Here is a 21,239-nt window from a genome sequence, read left to right on the forward strand (position 1 = left end):
ATCAGGCTTAATATAATGGTCTAGGACATAAGTTAAATGTCAGGGCCAATATAAGCTTTTGGAAGAAGGCTAATTAGGAGATGATAGTAAAGTCAAGTTTCAGTTGCTTTAAGGAAAAGCATACAAGAGCATAGACGCAGAGGTATGTCCTTGGAAAGAACCAGTGGCCTGAGACCCATAGATATGAAGAGTGAAAAGCACCAATTCAAGGACCATTAGAACTGGACATGGAACAACAGACTGGTTCCAAATAGGAAAAGGAGTACATCAAGGCTGTATATTGTCACCCTGCTTATTTAACTTCTATGCAGAGTACATCATGAGAAATGCTGGGTGGAAGAAGCACAAGCTGGAATCAAGATTGCTGGGAGAAATATCAATAAACTTAGATATGCAGATGACACCACCCTTATGGCAGAAATTGAAGAACTAAAGAGCCTCTTGATGAAAGTGAAAGAGGAGAGTGAAAAAGTTGGCTTAAAGCTCAACATTCAGAAAACGAAGATCATGGCATTCAGTCCCATCACTTCATGGCAAATAGATGGGGAAACATTGGAAACAGTGGCTGACTTTATGTTTCTGGGCTCCATAATCACTGCAGATGGTGAGTGCAGCCATGAAATTAAATGACGCTTACTCCTTGGAAGGAAAGTTATGACCAACCTAGACAGCATATTCAAAAGCAGAGACATTAATTTGCCAACAAAGCTCTGTCTAGTCAAGCTATGGTTTTTCCAGTGGTCATGTATGGATGTGAGAATTGGACTATAAAGAAAGCTGAGCACCGAAGAATTGATGCTTTTGAACTGTGGTGGTGGAGAAGATTCTTGAGAGTCCTTTGGACTGCAAGGAGATCCAACCAGTCCATCCTAAAGGAGATTAGTCCTGGGTGTTCATTGGAAGGACTGATGTTGAAGCTGAAACTCCAATTCTTTGTCCACCTCATGCGAAGAGCTGACTGACTCATTAGAAAAGACCCTGATATGGGAAAGATTGAGGGCAGGAGGAGAAGGGGATGACAGAGGACGAGATGGTTGGATGGCATTACCGACTCAATGGACATGGGTTTGGGTGGACTCCAGGAGTTGGTGATGGACAGGGAGGCCGGGCATGCTGTGGTTCATGGGGTCACAAAGAGTCAGACATGACTGAGCAACTGAACTGACTGCCTAATAGTGAGGCCAGTAAACCCCAAACCAAGACAGTCAAGACAACAAGTTCAACTGGAATTTGGGAAAACATTAGTGACACTTAAAAGTCTATTTGAAAACTTCCTCTACTGGTATAGGTTGTTAACTCAGAGTTCCGGGCTGAATGATTTATGGAATTTACAAAGTTACAATCATGAAGCCAATTGGCTTGATCTAAGTAGTCTCTTTTTTGCCTTCATTTGAGAAACCATCCAGGTCCTGCATATAGAATAAAATCCACCTAAATGGTCTTTTTTAAAAGGCTGTTGTTCTTTCTCTGAATTTTGACATGTTGCCTCTCACCCTGAATTTTTAATGAATATAAATATACACGCTAACATTCTTTTAAGGAACTCAGCACACTTTAGAGACACACGGCTGCATTCTCTAAGTGCCTAGGGAGCACCATGGTGAACACATTTTTTTTCAAAGGAGGCAAATGGCAAAAATTGTAGTTGACAGAGCTCTAATTCACCAAGTGTTATTCCATTGGTTTGAAAGAAAAATTCTAGCTCCTAAAAGAATCAATCTTCTCACAGGAGTTTCAGCTTCTTATCCTGTGTGGTTAGTTTCTGAGAAGTAACTTGGGGTGACAGACTGCATTCAAGCTGAGGTGGCTTCTGGGTAGTAGACAGAAAAACAGAAGCCCAGAGAAGTTTACTTCCATTCAAAGTTGGGACATAGTTAGAGCAAGAAACAGAGGCCACTTCTTGGCCACTTCTTATGCCAAGACAAATGATAGTTTCAAAGACCACCCATACTTGCTGTGTTATTTTGATTCTTCTATGTGCAGCCAATTTAATAGTTTAAAAACAATATATATTTAAATACACCATTAAGCTATGGAACAGATCTTATGTTTGAACTACCTAATGCTGAACTGGTTGACCACAAATAGGTTACATGACAGGATGAAAGCGAGACATTTCAGACAGAAGTTTAAATTAAAATAACTTGGTGGGTGGTGGTGGTGATGGTAGCTCTGGAGCTTTAGAACAAATAACGAGTTTCTGGTTGGTTCTTCTGCAGGGATTATTTTAAAAAATAAAAAGGAAGGAAGAGAGGAAGCTCCCCCGCTCTGCTTTGGTCAGTACTCTGACTGCTGCTGCTGCTGCTAAGTCACTTCAGTCGTGTCTGACTCTGTGTGACCCCATAGACGGCAGCCCACCAGGCTCCCCCGTCCCTGGGATTCTCCAGGCAAGAACACTGGAGTGGGTTGCCATTTCCTTCTCTAATGCATTGAAGTGAACAGACTACTTTTAATTAATTCTTCAAAACATTCCTGACATTGCTCATTTTTTTTCAACTTGTTTGAACTCCCATTTTCAAAATTATTACTTTAGGCTTTCTTGTTACACAGTCACCCTTCAACTTCTTTTCCCTAATTGAGTCAAGATAGTGGTCTTTTGGACTTAATAGCTAGCTCTGGCAGAGTCTAACTTTTGCTGATTTTCCTTTATTTTTTTCCCTAGTACAGCAAATGATAACCTTTCCACTCTTCCCAAATTGGCTGTATACTCTTCAATGAAGCAAGAAATACTTCAGACTTTTAGAATATATTGCTTGTTATGTATTTATTCTAATGCCTCATGGAGAAGGCAATGGCAACCCACTCCAGTACTCTTGCCTGGAAAATCCCATGGATGGAGGAGCCTGGTGGGCTGCAGTCCATGGGGTCGCTAAGAGTCAGACACGACTGAGCGACTTCACTTTCACTTTTCACTTTCATGCATTGGAGAAGGAAATGGCAACCCACTGAAGCGACTTAGCAGCGGTAGCAGCAGCAGCAACAGACATTTTAAGAACGGCCTATGATCAAGCAGACACTAGTGCCTTAGACCTTACGGGTTCATGGTAAATAACCCATAGAACCCAATACTTCTGACAGCAATCACACCGCAAAAGCAAGAGCAAACACTTGATAATGTGAATGAGATAAGTAGAGACCGCCTTATGAACACCAGGCAGAGTCATACTAAGGGAATTTTCTCCAGGAAGGTGATTTTTTACCACATGAGCACACTTTCCTTTCTAAGGACAGGTTCTCAATTCTTAGGGAGAACTGATTTTCGGCCAGACAAGGGCTGTGGTGATCAAGGCAGTCTCGATGGTATAATTTTAGCTTTTGCAGAATTTTCCATTGCTTATTTTCAGCACTACTGCTATTTCATCATTTCCATGATTGCTCCCCCAGCACTGACTGACAATTTTATTGGATACAGAAGGGGCTGAGTTGGATTATATTTCATGGAACAGCTACACCACCTGTGTAAAAGTCTTTGGAAATGAAATAATCCCATCTAATTGAAGAGAAACAATACAGCCACTGGACGGCCCACAACCAGAGCACAGGCTAGATTTTCAACAAATTAATATCCCTGATGTTTATAGGTGATAATTCCCATCAAATGGATGAAACTAACTATGGATTATTGCAGGTTTGGAAGGTATGGCATTTCTTATTATTTTCTATTTAACATAAAGGTTAAACTCATTAAATACTTAATAAGTGGAAAGTTTCTAGGAGTTAATGAACTGCTGCTCTTTTCCATAACGAATTTATATCAAATTGGACGAGCCAGTTTGAGGTTGAAAATGAATCCCTCATTATGTCCTGTCCTGAATAAAGCATTGTTCTACAAGTGTTTCTATAATAACAAAACATCTTTTTAGATTTTCTTGTCCTCGGGTAGGCTTCCCTGGCAGCTCAGTGGTAAAGAATCCACCTGCCAATGCAGGAGACGCAGGAGACGTGTGTTCAATTCCTGGTCTGGGAAGACTCCTTGGAGAAGGAAATGGCTACCCACTCCAGAATTTTCACCTGGGAAATCCTATGGAGAGAGGAGCCTGTCAAGCTACAGTCCATGAGTCACAAAGAGTCAGACGTGACTTAATGACTAACAATAACAATAAGAAGTATGAATGAATGGCTTGTAATTTGAAGAGGGACATAAGCTATCTTTATGCTGAGAACTCTGGAGGTTTTTCTCATTCTACTTTTGAGGTTCTGCATGATGTTTGGTTGGTAGCTTAGGCCGTACTGTCACTTTCACATGCTAATAATGAAAACTCATCTCAGAAATGTTACATCACTGACTGTATTCCATGGAAACACCATGTTCTCATTGCTTCACAAGTTGTGCACACATGTAACATACTTTATCATCTTTGCAGAGTCACCTGAAGACTCACTGGTGAAGGAACTGTCTTCATGCAGGAGGTAAATGGCCCAAGTAAATCAGCAAATAATACATTAGGCTGACTTCACAACTTTGCCTGTCTGTTCTGGTTCCTTTGTCCATCTACCTACTGGACACTCCAGAACAACTTTCCATGGTGCCCTGAAGTACCTTCCTAGTCTTTAAATTCTGATTTTTCTTTTCATGCTCTTCTCAGCAATTGTAAAGTCTCTTTTCAATAGAAGGGAACTACAGAATATCCAATGAAACCAATCCTATCCTGCAACAAGATGAGAAACAAGATTGCTGGTGCTAGGAAAATTTGGCCAGTGTTAAAGGGCTCAAAATTTTGGGTTAAAGGGAAGGGCTCAGGAAATCAAAATGAAGCCCCTAGTTATGGTTGCAGAGGGGAAGGGATGGTTATGGAGTTTAGGACGGTTATGTACATACTGTATTTAAAATGGATAGCCAACAAGGACCTACAGTATAGCATAGGGATCTCTGCTCAATGTTATGTGGCAGCCTGGATGGAGGGGTTTTGGGGGGAAATGGATACATATATATGTATGGCTGAGTCCCTTCACTGTTCACCTGAAACTATCACAACATTGTTAATTGACTATACCCCAATACAAAATAAAAAGTTGAAAACACAAATAAATAAAGTTCATCCTCACACACACATATATACACATCATGCTCAAAGAACTGAAATAGCAACTAGGAATGAACTATGACGTGAGAGGTCTGCTAGCTGTTTTCCATAGAGTATTTCTAATTCTTCCAGAAGTGAATGAAGGATAGTTTTTGTGACTATTTCACATTCAAGAAAACTGAAGTTTAGAGAGTTTCTATTAATATATCTTCCCCAAGCTCATAGAACTAGTGATTTTTAGAGCTAGGAATCTAACTAAGTCAATCTGATCAACAAGCCTATATTCTAAGGAGCATGTTATGCTGCTTCTAGATGCCTCTAGAGGGCCTAAGACTTTTGCACAACAAAGAAGACAAAAAAAAATAGTTATGTGGAATGCGGGTAGGTAGTTCTAACATGAGGCAGTTAATCATGAGGGAGGGTCTGGTGAGTTCTCAGTGAGTCCCCTGAGATTATGTTGTGGAATGGGTCTCACCATGAGGTGGAGTTGGGTCACCAGGTCTGGCTTAAAATAATCTCCCAGAACCTTGGCAGTGGAGGAATTACTGAGGATGGAACCAGGCAGCTTGTCACACATGATTAGGAGAAAGGCTATCCAGTTAGGCTCTTTAGGGATGGTTTAATCTAGACTTCTGGCTAGGATATGCGGAAAATCATGTCTCTCTCTTGGATATCTTGGGGTCAGGAATGGATTCAGGTACAGGTGAGAACAAAGCCTACCTTCTCAGCTTTTTGAGCTTCCTACTCTAATTCTTTCAATTTGTTTGGTACTAGCTTCTGCAGATGATGTTAATATAAACCCTACCTGTAGCAGTGATACCTTGTAGGTTGGCAAAGTCATTGCCAGCAGAGCACAAGTCACTCCCAATTAACACACGAGTCAGTAGGCAATCATCAGCTAATAAAAACTTTTGCATTTTGTGGATGATTTTAGAAAGGGCCATAAATTTGGAAATGACAGTGACTCTCATCACGTTCATAAGAAAAGAAAACGATCATATGTTCCAGAGCACTTCAGTGATTTAAAGAATTTTAGTGGCAAATAGCAATACTTAAAAAACTGTTGTAGAAACCAGTTGTCTATTATTTTGGCTACCAATTCCTTTAACTGTGAGAATCTATACAGACTCTCTTGCCCCGATAAGACTGTGAAATCTTACATAAGTTTTCAAGTAAAAGGCAAAGAAGAATTCTTATGAAAAATAATCTAATTGTTTAAACCAGATTAGAAATCTTTTTCTTTTTTAAAAAGTATATTAATTTGAAATTTCTTTTTGGCCACACCACATGGCATGTGGGATCTTACTTCTTCAACCGGGGGTAGAACCAACATCCCCTACATTGGAAATACAGGGTCTTAACTGCTGGACCATCAGGGAAGTCCCTAAACCTGATTCTTGCAGCAATAAAAGGGGTTTTAGTTTAATCTCTTAAAAAAAAATCAGAATATAGTTGGGTTAGTTTCTGCTGTGTAAAGAAGTGAATCAGCCATATCCATACATTTATCTCCTTCCTCTTGAACCTCTCTCCCACCCCACAACTGCTCCACCTCTTTAGGTCATCGCAGAGTACAGATACACTTGAAATATATTAGTTTCTTTTAATTAGCTAGTTTTAAATATGAATTCCTATGACTTAGTTGCAGAGTCAGATATGACTGAGCAACTGAACAGCAAAACAACAGGGGAGTCTTAATGTTTCCATTTCACAGATAAACAAACTGAGGGACTTGGAGGTCATGACTTACATTGTATCACTTACTATATCTCTACTGTGCTGCTGCTGCTGCTAAGTCACTTCAGTCATGTCCGACTCTGTGCGACCCCATAGACAGCAGCCCACTAGACTCCTCTCTCCCTGGGATTCTCCAGGCAAGAATACTGGAGTGGGTTGCCATTTCCTTCTCCAATGCATGAAAGTAAAAAGTGAAAATGAAGCCGCTCAGTCGTGCCCGACTCTTAGCGACCCCATGGACTGCAGCCTACCAGGCAAGAGTACTGTAGTGGGTTGCCATTGCCTTCTCCGCATCTCCACTGTAGCTGGTACCAAAATCCCCAGTAATGCATTCTTTGGGCTGTGGATTATCTTGGGGAGCTGCTCTGTCACTGACTTTACCTCCATACTCTTGGCAAACATGCATCAGTTCTACTTATCTCCTGCCTGGCATTTTGAAATGGCCTTCCCTGAAATGAGAGAGATCCTCCACAGAGACTCCCAGGCATCTCTGCTCTCCTTCAGAGAACAAAAGGCCAGGAATGATCTCATGATAGTAACCAGAAACTTTCATCTTGATAGCACTCCAAGAACATTGAGCAAGTGCGTGCATACACACACTCGCCTGCTTCATTTGTGTAGTCCATGTTTCTGGTCTTGCTGGAAAGGCATCACCTTTGCACAGGCAATCTGCAACTCACCTACTGAGGTCTGAATTACAAAATAACCCATGAAGATGAAATAGCCAGTGGTCCCTTTGCTCCACTGGACACCAATAAAAGCCAGCTATTTAAAAAATCAGATGGAGATGTTAGACAATTCATGTTGTTTGAAGAAAACAAGTAAAAAACAATTGGAAAAGAATGGTAAGGTTGATGTACATAGCAAATGTGACTCACCCAACATTTTCCTTGGCCTTTCCCCCAAATCGCTATGCTGTAGTTTTTACTTTGCAATCATAATGACTAAAATCTATCAAAAATTATTTCTGTGCATCAAAACTTTCTGGTTGCAAAGGAGACTTCCAGATCATTAGTCATCCACTCACTGTGTGTTACCCTGTCATAATACAGTCCTCAGAAGAGCCAGTCCAGACTGGCCCCTCCCCAAGTCTTGTCTCTGTCAATATCACCTTCAGAACCCTGTTTCTCAGACTACAAACCTAGTGGCCATGTTTGATTCCTTACCCAGTGCAGTCTCAAATACTGCTGATCCCTGTTTATTCTTCCCCTGGGCTTCCCTGGTGGCTCAGGGCATCCACCTGCAATTCAGGAGACGCAGGAGACTCAGATTCGATCCCTGGGTTGAGAAGATACTTTGGAGGAGGAAATGGCAACCAATGTCAGTACTTCTTGTCTGGATAATCCCATGGACAGAGGAGCCTGGTGGGCTATAGTCCATGGGGTTGAAAAAGAATCAGACACGACTTAGCGACTAAACAGCAATTCTTCCCCTAAAAACATTCAGACCTGAACACTTCTTCTAGGTACCATTGCAATAAACTTAAGTCACAGTTGTTTCTCAGCTTGACTTCTGTCTCTTCCATCCCTTTCTGAACCATGTGCCCTTACAGTCCATTCTCCACTCGGCAGACAGAATGATGGGGAAGAAAAGTGAATCCAATCAAGTCAGCATCTCTTTCCTAAAAAATACTCCCATGGTGACCAGGGCTCCTCTCCCCACCAGGTTCCCTCTACTCTTCTCCTTTCCCTCTCGGCTTCAGCTATACTGGTGACAAGCTCTTCTGCCTCTTAGAATCTCTGTGCTTGATGCTTTCAGCTTGTAAGCCCCTCCCTGAATCCTAGAAGATGTCTCTCTCCATCGCTCAGTCTCAGCTCTAACTCAGCTCTTTGGGAGGTTTTCTCTAACTCTATCAGCTAACCTGGATTTCCTACTTCTCCTGGGACTCTCTCTATCAGCCCCCCCATCTCTCTCTATCGCCCTTTTCTTTTCAGCATAATTCTGACCACTCACTGTCAGCTTATTTGTTTCTGTCCATGTCTTTCTTCCCATGAAAGAAGATAAACTTGAAGACAGGACTCTTCTGTTGTAACACAGTATTTTCTCCAATGGAAGCTGGTATATGGTAAGCAGATGTTCTATAGCAAGGAGCTGTTCCATAAACAGTGCTCATCCACCATCACAGTGCGTTCCTCTGAACACCCAGCTATGGCCAGCTGCTTTGGATGACAGAGCTCACCTGATGAAGAAGGGAGCCCACTTTTGGGTGAGCCCTCCTTAAGGGAGGAGAGGAAGGTATAATGAGGTGTCACGGTGGGGACCAAAAACTGTATGTGCCTACAGAGTCATCTGGGACCTGCCAGAAGAGACTGTGGCTTCCTCCTAGAATCCTACTTATTTCAAAGTCTGGGTAATATCTGAGTTAGGGATGAAGGATCTGGTTTTGAATCCTGAAATAGATGACAACTTCTTCATCTGTAAAATGGTGTGATTATGCTATCTCACAGGATTGTAAATGGGTAGAAAAGCTATGACAACCTAGATAGCATATTAAAAAGCAGAGATATCACTTTGCTGACAAAGGCCCATCTAGTCAAAGCTATGGTTTTTCCAGTAGTCATGTATGGATGTGAGAGCTGGATCATAAAGAAGGCTGAGTGCTAAAGAATTGATGCTTTTGAACTGTGATGCTGGAGAAGACTTTGAGAGTCCCTTAGACAGCAAGGAGGTTAAATCACTCAATCCTAAAGGAAACCAACTCTGAATATTCATTGGAAGGACTGATGCTAAAGCTAAAGCTCCAATACTTTGGCCATCTGATGCAAAGAGCCAACTCATTGGAAAAGACCCTGATGCTGGGAAAGATTGAAAGCAAAAGGAGAAGGGGGGTGACAGAGGATGAGATGGTTGGATGGCATAATGGACTCAATGGACTTGATTTTGAGCAAACTCTGGGGGATGGTGAGGGACAGGGAAGCCTGGTGTGCTGCAGTCCCTGGGGTGGTGAAGAGTGGGATATGACTGAGTGACTGAACAACAGCAATAGATACTCAACACAGAGGCTAATTTCTAGCACGTCCTCAATTAAGAAATGCCTATACTCTTTCCCCATCCCACACACAGGTGATTGCTTTTGAATTCAAATATATTCAGGGTTAATTAAGCTCAGAACCACCATTTAAAATAGTTTCTATAGGAATATATACCTAAACATTCGACTTCCGTATAAATGCCTTTTGGAATGCAACCTGGTTGCACTTTGAGAACTACTTGTCATGAAGTATTTGTGCTTATGTTTGGTTACCAGGCTGCTTCTATGTATACATTTTCTCAGGGTGCTATCTTTCCAGCACTCATCCCATTGTTAAGGAACAATTGACTTGGAGTGTATGTTCACTGTACAAATGGGACAAAGGCAGATGTGTAATTTATTCTATTTTTCTTAGAAACAAGAAACTAAATATAAACAAGAGTAATTCAATTCTGATGGATAATAATCACTATGCTTTATAATACAGCAGAGACAAAAGAGAATACAGAAGAACTTGTTACATTCAAATTGTATCTGAAGGGCTTCTGTGATAGGCTGTGAAGGACCATTACATCCTCATTTATTCTACTTTCTGTTATTGACTCTCTTTTTTTGTTAGTGAGATGTTCTTGCCTGTGAAAGCTGCTTTAATCTTGGAGACAAACAGTTAAAAAGGACAAAGCATGCAATTGAATTTTTCCTTTTTATGATTTTGATTTCTTAATCATTTCTTTTAGTTACATGAACATGTTCAAAGCATAGCTCTTATTAATACAAGTATTGGCTGCCTCAAGAAAACAATTGAAGACCAATAGAGTACAAATTGAGTTTACCAAAAACCAAAGCAAAAATGAAAACAAAAGTCCTAACAGAAGGTTAGAATCGGGAAGATTCTATTTTGTCATACTATTCAGAGAGCATGTCTTTTTACTGACATATATGTGAATAAATATGTTTTTTTATATTGAGAATAAAATGTCTACCATATAACATTTAAAATAATAATGTTTTAACAAAATTTTTATTGTGTTTCCTTCTTATTCAGAGTAACTGAATAATTTAAATTCTAGTCCCTTGATGAACTCTTCTACCACCCAGCTTACACTCTTTACATGGGAAATTTCCTGAAAGAAACTTACCTGAACTAACCTAATAATTATTTATGGCTTACTGTAACACAGTGTACTTTTGATTTGGAATAAATCCTATGATTTTATTACAATCTTACAATTGTCCAATTATAGGGTTTTGCATAGTTTATTTCATGATGACAGCATAAACTTATTAAAAAATTGAAACTTAAGCTAAGAACAGAAAATGATCATGTGACTATAATGAGTCTCTTTCATGATATAAATACATATCAAACTTGGAGTTAAATCTATCTATCAAATGGAGGAAAAAAACAAACCTGCTATGAATATTTCTAAATTCTCTAATTTCACCTGGGAACTCTGCTGAACCTTCTAACTTACTTATATTAAAAAAAATTCTGTCCTCTGAGAGCCAACAGACAAAATTTTTAATTATATGCTTTTCTCTTTGCATATAAGTAATTAGTTTTCTTTATAGGAGTTCAGTTAGAAAATTTTACAGATAAGTAACAACAAGAAAATTTTTATACTAGATCAACTTTAAATAAACGTCTTCAAAATTTGTGGTGTGAGACACAATGAGATATAGGAAATAAAAGAGTTCCTTATTTTTAATCCCTCCTGGCTCAAATGCAAGACACAGGTATGGATTCATGGTAATTCTTATGACTGCTCTGAGGAGTCACAAATGGCTGTGTTTCTGAAATCAGTTCATTATTTTATCTAATTTATTATGTCCATCCAGAAATGCCTTGCCACAGCAGAAACAGCAAAGCTGTTCTTTCATATTTAACTACTAATTAATTAGCGAGAATTCAAGTTGCTCACTAGTACTAGAACGGCAATATAGTTTTTATGTTCAGTAAGCTATATCATCTAATATTTCGAAGAAAGATGCTATTTAAGTGGGTAAGTCCAAGCTTATCACAAAGTAAACTGACCCTTTAACAGGAACATAATGAGCGAAGTTAGCATCTGTACCTCCAAAATAAAAATGTAACATCAACATGCCTATTAACAAAATGAGAAAAAAATCTAATTAAAGCAAATTAGCCTAATGTGCACAGGCTGGATAAGACAGATTACTTCTAAAAATCCGAGAAGATAATGGTACCCATATGGGATATGTTTTTGGCATTTTTCATATAAATTGGACAGTTTTAGAGGATAAATATGGTACAAAAGTCCTTATAGGCAATTATGTCTTTACAATGCTGGTGGCTGACATCATAAAAGTATAATTTTAATTGCTATTAATTGCATTAAGTCTAGTCTTATTGAATACTTAATGCCATTTCTGACAGTAGTGCTAATTTATATACTTTAATGAAGCTTCATGGTAGAAGTTTGGAATTATAGAGCTACTTAAACTATGTCTTAAATAGTACATTTTATCTGTCAAGAAGTTCTAGATATAAAAGCATTCACTGGATATTTTCCCTTTAAAAACAGGTTTGCATTTCCCCTGCTTTTTTTGTGTGTGAATGATAAAGTGATGTTGCCAGTTTTTTTGTTTTTTTTCTGTAATTTTTGAAAAAAATGCTATTAGTAATGTTTACTACACATTTAAAACAGCTGCTGGCTCTCCAATGTGTCAGTTATTGAAACACATCTGATTAAAAAAAAATTCAAAATTATTAGCTTGCAAAATTTAGCTGCCATCATTCCAGGCACCTAATCTTCTTCAGAAGAAAGTAGTCATTTATAGCATATAAGAGGTAAAGAGACACAGAGTAAATAATAAATATCATAAAAGGCAGAAGCATTTTTGACTAAAGCAACAAGATAAATAGCTCTATCAACATTACATTTATCAGCTGGCATTTGTAGTAATTCTGCTAGCACTACTAGTTACCGGAGGTCTCTGCTGTTAGTGTGATTTGCATTATTAAATTATGAGAAATTCATTCATCTCAATCAGTGCTAGTTTCAATATTTGTGAATTAGTAATCTGCCTGGATGCCCTAATGGAAGAATGCATCCATTATTGCCGTTTCAATTTGTTTTCATGTTCGTTGACTAAAAACATACCATTTGAAATGGTAAAAACACCATACAGGAGGGCAATTGAGTGCAAGAGAAATCTTTGCTCTCAGATACTGAGACTTTTGGTAAACTCTAACCTGTTATTTCTGCTCAGAAAGGCATGGTTAATAAAGTGAACGAGCACAAATGTCAGGTAAAATATGCCATGTTCTTTTATATGCCCTATTGATTTTTCCTATAATTAAAGTGATGAACACACACTGTTTGGTAATAATGAAGCTAGATCTCCTTTTGAGAATTCTTTAAAGGTTTAGCAAAGTCAGTTTCAGCCTGTCGCCTTTTGGTAAAATATCTTTGCTCAGATCTCCCTAGAGATATCTAAGTAAAAGGCAGGATTGTGAGGGGAAAAGGCTGAGAATTTTAGAAGTCTACAAAAGTTTCGATTTCCTTAGGTTCAGCATCCGTTGTCTGTGAAAATAAAGGTTGGGCTAAGATTTCTGGAAACAGACATCTGTCTTTCTGTTACACCATCATGGCTGCCAACAGTCACGCCTTCAACACTGCCCTGTCCCTTGCCATCCTTGGCCTAACTTTGAAGGCTACTCTAGAGTTCAGTCTCTTTATTCACCCTTTCATGCTGAGAATGTCAACCAATTAGTGCTACTTTATGTAATGCTTTTCATGAGACTGACACTGGTCCATAGGGAATTAGGCTGAGACCACCAACCCATTTCGCATGGGCCAACGAGTAGCCATTGGATGGTGACAACTTTTGATCACAACCTGCGTTTGGGTTCAAACCAATTACTTAACTGAGACAGCTTCCATACCACCCGATTAGACCTGTGTGTCATTCAGGGACCCCGATTAATTAAAACAACAACTAGGCGGAAACCTTTTACATAACTTATTTCCACTGCTCTGCTCACCGTGATCACTGAAATGGAAAAAGCAAGCTAGGGGAATCAATATTGAAGCCGAGAGTCAACACTCCTGTTTGCTAGGAAAAGAGGAAAAGGATCAGTCTACACTGAAAGACAGGAAGAAAATAGCATCTCAATTTTTTTAAAGAAGAAATTAGAGCAGGAGTTTTTTTTTTTCTTATGTGAAAAAAAAATTGTTGAATAGTTCATTCAATATATCTGTCCTTTTGCCTTAAAATTATTTCTTAATCATGAAAGCAACTCATGCTAAATGCTGCATTCTTCGAAATTACAGAGAAGTCTCCCTAATAATTTATAATTGCACCACAGAGATAATAAACTACTCTTAACAGCTGAATACCCTTTTTGTTTATTTTATGCATGTCTACCTCATGGAATCAGTCACTTTCTACTGCTCTGTTGTCTGCTTAGAAAATATTTTGCGAACCTGTTTTCTTTCAATAATGCTATGCCATAATTCAGATATTTTGCTTTCTTTCCTTCCGTTCTTTCAAACTGTCTGATTGGCTGTCTATGGCAAGGAGGCGGGGAGTGCCATGGCTGAATATTGGTGTTTATTTATTATTATGAGTTTTTAATTTTCAGGTTCCTTTAGTTGTAAACTTCAGGGAGTAGGCTGTGGGTGGGCTTCTGTGAGCAGTAGCAATCTATTCATAATGGCCCCTTGCCTGCTGCTTATGATTATACAAAGGGGAAACCCAGTTCAGTGGGATTTTACATGCAATTCTCCCCTGTGGCTTTAGAGTGGCTCTGCGTCACTCATGTAGAATCAAATATCTTGACATTACAACAGTAATCTTTTCAGGTTCAAAGACATATGGCTCTGGTTTCTGTAAATCTTTTGGCTGGAATATGCCATTCATCTGTGAGACCTGATTGAGGATACTGGATTGCTATTTAAGGAATTAAAAAAAAAAAAAGCTTAAGTCAGGGAAACTCAGAATGACATACACAGTCTAAGAGTATTTCTAAGATTTTTAAGAATTCTAAGATATACATGTACACTTATTAAATAGTCGTAATACATGTGGTGTATTCAGGGTCACTCTGAATTTGCTTACTTGTATTGTGCCAATGGGCCCATGGCTGTACATCTAAGAATCCATAGGTTTATTATTTATAATGTATGATGAGGTTGGATGAAGCCTGAAGAATATACGTTCAAAGTATTTTTAATAGAATATACACTATTATAGAGGAAATGCGTACAAGCTTAGAAGAATCTGCCTTTTTGTGGTTCTTTACCACTGTGCACTTCATACTTAAGGAGATATTTGCATGTGTAATAAGTAGAGGTTACCCCTGATTAGATTTTGAAAATATTGATAATTTGGCAATGAACTACTTTTATATATATAGTAAAGCAGAAATATTTCTACATATGACTCAGCTAGCCTAGTTTTAGCAAGTACACTACTCTAACTGAAACTAATAATGTTTCATAAATAATGTTTATCTCTGTATCACATTACATCTAATTAAGTCCAACCTGCTCCTCAATTATTCCAATCACTTATTTGTTGATTTTTTTTTCAGATGTATGCATTACAAGATAAGTCTTGGTGGGACAGATCCATTCTCTCAGAACATTCTGGCAGTTTAACACCAATAGCTGAATTCAAGTAGACTGATAATTGCTAATAAGCAGGATAAGCTAACATAAACTGATTGATGGTGTCGTAGTCCTCTCATTTAATGTGCACAGACAACCAGTTTGACTCAACACTAATCTATTTATGTCAACAATCATCTAAAACTTAGTAAAGGGAAATTAAAAGAAAGTTGATTAAAGTGAGATGTCATAAGTGATTTTAAGATTTGAGCATACTACTGGCATATTGGAATCATCCTTTTGAAAACTCTTAGTCTAGGTGGCTTCACAGATATGTTAGAGAAAAATTCTAAAGATTTGCCAGCAGCTTGTAAACCAGTATTTATAAACCAGCTTGTAACTAATCCACACTTGCTAATAGGCACTGCATTCTTACTACTTCACTCTTTATGCCTGGGCTGAGAGGTACACCTTTTGGCCAACAGCTGAAGCAAACTCTCTTCCAAATACAGTTTCATGCAAATGCCATCTGCACTCTCCTTCCATTTCTTTTTGTGCCTTAGGACACAGAGCTGTTTTCTCTGGGTTTCAGGACAGTTGCCTTTCCTTGGAAATTGTCCTCTTGGTGCAGTGCCTGCCCCCCCACCCCCAATGGTCTACCTCACTCTGATCTCCTTGAGGGCACGGTCATAATCTAGGCAAGTCAGCACATGGACCGGGACATAAATAGCTTCCAGTAAATTCTATTAAATTAATAAACAAATGAGTGAGATCCATGATCTTTAGGTCAGGACTTGGATTTAGAATCTCCAAAAAAGAAAGTAAAGTAAAGATTTCCTAATCACTAAAGATGGGGCTTCATTGGGCAGGAAATGATGACACGTGATAAGTTCAGTCCTAGGATACTGATACCCTGGGACATGGAGAGGTGTCTCCGGTACTTTGATTTAGTACTGATCGACTTACGCCAACTTCCTCAAGAGAGAGCACTAAAAAAAAATAGGAGCAGACTCCCTTTTTATGGCAATAAAAACTGCGTTGTGTGACCTTGGGCAAGTTAGTTAACTCATCTGTATTTCAGTTTCTTCATTAGCTGGGAGTAATTAGGATACTATTTTAGAAGGAGGTTTAAGTGAATATATCTAATATATTATGCAAAATATCTAGAAGAGTGCTTGGTACTTAATCAGATTCGATTAATGTTCGATACTATTATCATTATTCCATTACCACCACCACCACCACCACCACCATTATCATCATCATCAACTGTAAGAGAAATGGTGGCCATAAAGACAATTGCATTGGTCCTGGTTTGCATCTTTACCAACTTGCCGTTGCAGATGGCATTAAGCAAAGTCAGAGGGAAGCAGAAAGGCTGTTGACACTGAATTAAAGCCCCAAGTGGGTGAATAACTGCAGCTTAGTGGAGGATTAGCAAAGGTGATAGGAAAGGGGTTGGTTACTAGGAGAGGATGATGATTAAAAATGGAAGGATTAAAGATGATATGTTATATTGTGTGGAGAGAACTAGGCTATCATAATGATGGCACAGCAGGACATATGATACAGGCAAAATAAAGTAAAGCAAAAGGAATTAGAGAACATTAGGAAGTTCGAGAAGTGAAAAGATATGATAGTGAAGGAAGGCATTTGATGAAATGAGATAGGAAGGCTGCAGAGATACCCGGGGCATGAGGACAAGAAGCAAGGGAGAGATCCTATTTCTTTTGGAAATTGGGCTGGGAGTTTTAATTTCTTTTGACTCTCATTTTTTAAAAATCCATTTCCTTGTTTAACCCCCTACCCCATTTAATTACTAACCTACTCATGTTTCCATTTCTAGCTCTCCCCTTTGTCTTCCTCCAGCTCAGCATCCTTCTCTAGTCTCTCCAATGATATCACTCTGCTCTCCTCCCACGTTTGGGTACCAGTGCCTTAACCCAAGAGCTCCTCCTCCTTATTACATTTGCTTGAACACTGTCACTCATCCCGAGGGAAATTATATATATATATATATATATATATATATATATATATATATACATACATACATACATATATATATATATATATTTTGCTCAGCACCATTAAGCCAAAGGGAAGTAGAAATGTGTACTTCAGCTATGACATTTTCCTTATGCTGTTGTCTGACAGAAATTTAGAAAAATAACTAAACCAAAAGGTGATTCTGCCAGAGTTCTGCATTTTAAATGGCAAGCTGAAGGACAGCGCGCTGGATGCGTATTTATAGAGTGGGTTTCTAGTTCTTCAGGTTTCAGTTGCAACCAGGGACCAAGTGGATCCAGTGAATAATGGTCAAGGCTGTGTAAAAGGATTTTCAACCAGAGAAACTGGGAAGCACAGTTTCTTTGAATTCGTATCAAACTGAGAAAAAGATTGTTTAGCCCCACAGTCAGGTGTAGTACACGATGCGGAGGGCGAGCAGCCTTTCATGTCTTCCTCAGGGGCTCTTGTTTTTCCTTTTTTTTTCTCATCAGATTCCCTTACACAGTTGCAAAGGAAGCTTTGTTCACGTTTCTTGATTGCCAGGGGCTTGGGACATTGCAAAGAGCAAGACATTTGGAGTCATACAGCCTAGATTCCATTCCAGTCTTTGCCACTTACTAATTCTATGACCTTGGAAAGACGGGAATATGGTCAGAGGAGTAGATTGAGGTCAAGTGGAAAACAGTCAACACTAGAAGGGAGCCAGGTTTTGGCCAGAACATGATAAATTTTGTTTTGAGATGAGTTGGTTTTGAAATTCTGTTGGGACCTCAAGGAAGATGTATTATAATCAGAGACATTAATTTAGAGAATTTATGAACACTGCAAAAACTTTGGAAGAAAATGACATATATTCATTTTTCTCATCATTGTACCATAACTGCTTTTCATATTTTACTGAATATCTTTATAGCATCTATTCAATATTTCCCACTAAATAATATGTAATGAACACATTTTTGTGTCTACAGATATATCAATATATCTATGCCATCATATAATGATTGCATATACCTCATGTTCTCTATTAATCCTTCAGTGAGTCTGATTCCCAAGAAAACAAATGGAGGGAGGACACGTGTGATAGGAGAAAGGAGAGGGGCTATGAGGGAGGGAGGGAAGAAGAGGTGTTTGGAACAAGATGGGGAAGTGAACATCCCATGGAGTTTGTTGTAGTTTGACAAATGGAAGCTTGGGATTATTGGGACTTATATCATAGAAAACCTCCACAGGATTTTGAGATGTGGGTGTTTCCCAGGAAACAGACAAGTTTGGGGCTGGGAACAAATGAGCTCCTAAAATGTTGGCAAGTCTCAAAACAGAGCTGAAACTCTTGGAAGAGACGAAACTTGCTAGAGAAGTGGGATATGGATGAAGCAACATAGTAGGGGTTGCAGGATGAAGTAGGGTGGAAGGTGAAATAGAAAAGTTGGCCTCTGAAAGCAGTGAGGACATTCTGTCCTTTGAGAGAGAAGGGAAGGAGAAGTGAGCTGAACTGATTTTTGAAGTGCAGCAGAGGCAAGATGAAGGAAATCTGCTGCCTTTATCTTGCCAGTGGACAGAAGAGGCTGACAGAGATTGGCTGAGTGGAAGAGCCACGTTGGAAAACGTTTTAGGCAATCAACAGAAATCCAAACCAGTGGTCATCCCGCCAATCAGAGTCCATATAGGATGATGTGAATTTGTAGCCCATCTAATTGGTGCATTCTGGCTTTGGCTAGAGGGAAGATCCCTTGGAGGAGGAAATGGCAACCCACTCTAGCATTCTTGCCTGGACAGTTCCATGGATAGAGGAGCCTGGTGGGCTGCAGTCCATGGGGTCACAAAGAGTATGACATGACTAAGTGACTGAGTGCTCAGTGCACATGTGTACATACACACATACACACACAAGTGGCTTTTGCCAAGTGTTTGGATACAGTCAGAACTATGGGCTTTGCCCTAGATTGAGGCATATGGAAGAAAGCAGGTAATTAGAGATAGGTAAGGAAAGAGAAAAGGTGACCTTAACTAGAAAAACAATAAAAGTATTGAATTATAGGATGCATTTGCTTTTAAAGCAACCATTATATCACACTCAAAAGGTGTAAAACAGATAAATGATGGAGTACTATTCACACTGGGCTTCCCAGGTGGCTCAGTGGTAAAGATCCCACCTGCCAATGTAGGAGATGCGGTTGGATCACTGAGTCAGGAAGATCCTCTGGAGAAGGAAGCGACAACCCATTCCAGTATTCTTGCCTGGGAAATGCCATAGAGGAGGGCTACAGTCCATGAGGTCACCAAGAGTCGGACACTACTTAGTGACACACATGCATGCACACGTGTACGTTATTTGCATTACGGAATAAAAAAGATTCTTTGTGTTATTGAAAAATCCAACCCTGTTTTCTCTCTTATCCTCACTGTTTAGTTAAAATAAAATACAATTGTCTGGAAAAAAATTCAATTTGCAAGCATTTTTTCTGAGACAGACCTATTATCCAAAGTGAGGTTTACTCCTATTGTTCTGTTTATGTAGAAATTAAAGCGAGAGTGTATCATGCATACAGTTAGGACTTGGTTGATCATCGGTTTCTTTACCGGCTCTGCACATGTAGTTTTCTGTGAGCTGTTTAAACCTTGATCTATTCTCCTCATTCATAAAACCAAGAGAATAATCTGTGCTTATTTCAGAGATGGAGATTAGTTTACCTAGTGAGGATTAATGACCTGATATCAGTAAATCAGTCTCAGCTTCTTGCAGATAAAAAGTACGTGTCCTGAGATTCCCATATTAGCGCATTGTTTTTCCTCCATGGGAACCTTAGCTGATTTGCTCCAATAAAAGCTTGGGATGTTTCCAGGGGGTATGTGATATACTAGGGGCATGGAATTTTATAACGTGCTTGATTTTTTTTTCTTTTATGAATGCTACCATGTAAAATGATACAATCATAAAGATTATTTTACTGTAGTGAAAAATTTCAAAGTAGCAAAGTACGTGTTTCATGTATTAAGATATTGCTACACTTGTGAAAGAAATGAGCCACAATATGAGTGAAAAATCAAGACACATAAGAATGAATGAGCATTTCCCCTTTCTTTTCTTTCTTTCCTTTTATTTTTGTAAAGATTGCATCTGATGTCTTCCCATTAGCAGCAGTTACTATTGGCCAGTGCAACAATTACTGAGTGATCGTTTCCTTTTTTTTCCCCAGAATAATTCTATTTCTCTGTTCTGTTTATAAAGCTTCTCCCTAATCGTCTCTCTAGTGAATTATTTTTACTTTCACACAGCAGTGTACACATTTAAAGTCAAAATTATTTATTTGCTTTAAAGGCACCCACACACCACCTTTTATAAAAAAAAAAAAAACCAGAAAGCAAGCCATAAAAAGCCTATGAGATTTTGGCATTTCTTTTAAATTTATGCCTCAGTGTATTAATATAATAGTGATGCCAAATATTATTACTCCACAATTTGTTAGAGATTACTTGGCTATTGGACATTCTACTCTGAGCCTTTTGACTTTAGGTTAACGGGCAAATAATATACAGTTCATAATCCTTTGCAAAAGGTTCTTTTTCTTTTCAAATATACAATAAACTGGAACACATGTATATACACAATATGAACAAATAACTCTGAATTCATGATTCAAAGCAAGCCAGAACAACTCAAGAATTTTAGAGAGAAAAAAGGAAGTCACTTTTTCTTTTTGGATGCAAATTTCTAAAAATCCATAAAACAGAAAATAACAGCATCCCTGCCCTTATTTACTTTCAAGGGTTATTATAGGCATACGTTTCCTATAAATTGCTTTGGATTTCATGGCCAAAGGAACATGCAAATATGATTTGGGCTCCAATAATTTTGGTGCATACATTTATTTACTTGTGTTTGTATTAAATACAACATGTGAACCACAGAGTGAGTCCAAA

This window comes from Capricornis sumatraensis, chromosome 4, assembly GCF_032405125.1.
Source record: "Capricornis sumatraensis isolate serow.1 chromosome 4, serow.2, whole genome shotgun sequence".
NCBI classification, from domain to species: Eukaryota; Metazoa; Chordata; class Mammalia; order Artiodactyla; family Bovidae; genus Capricornis; species Capricornis sumatraensis.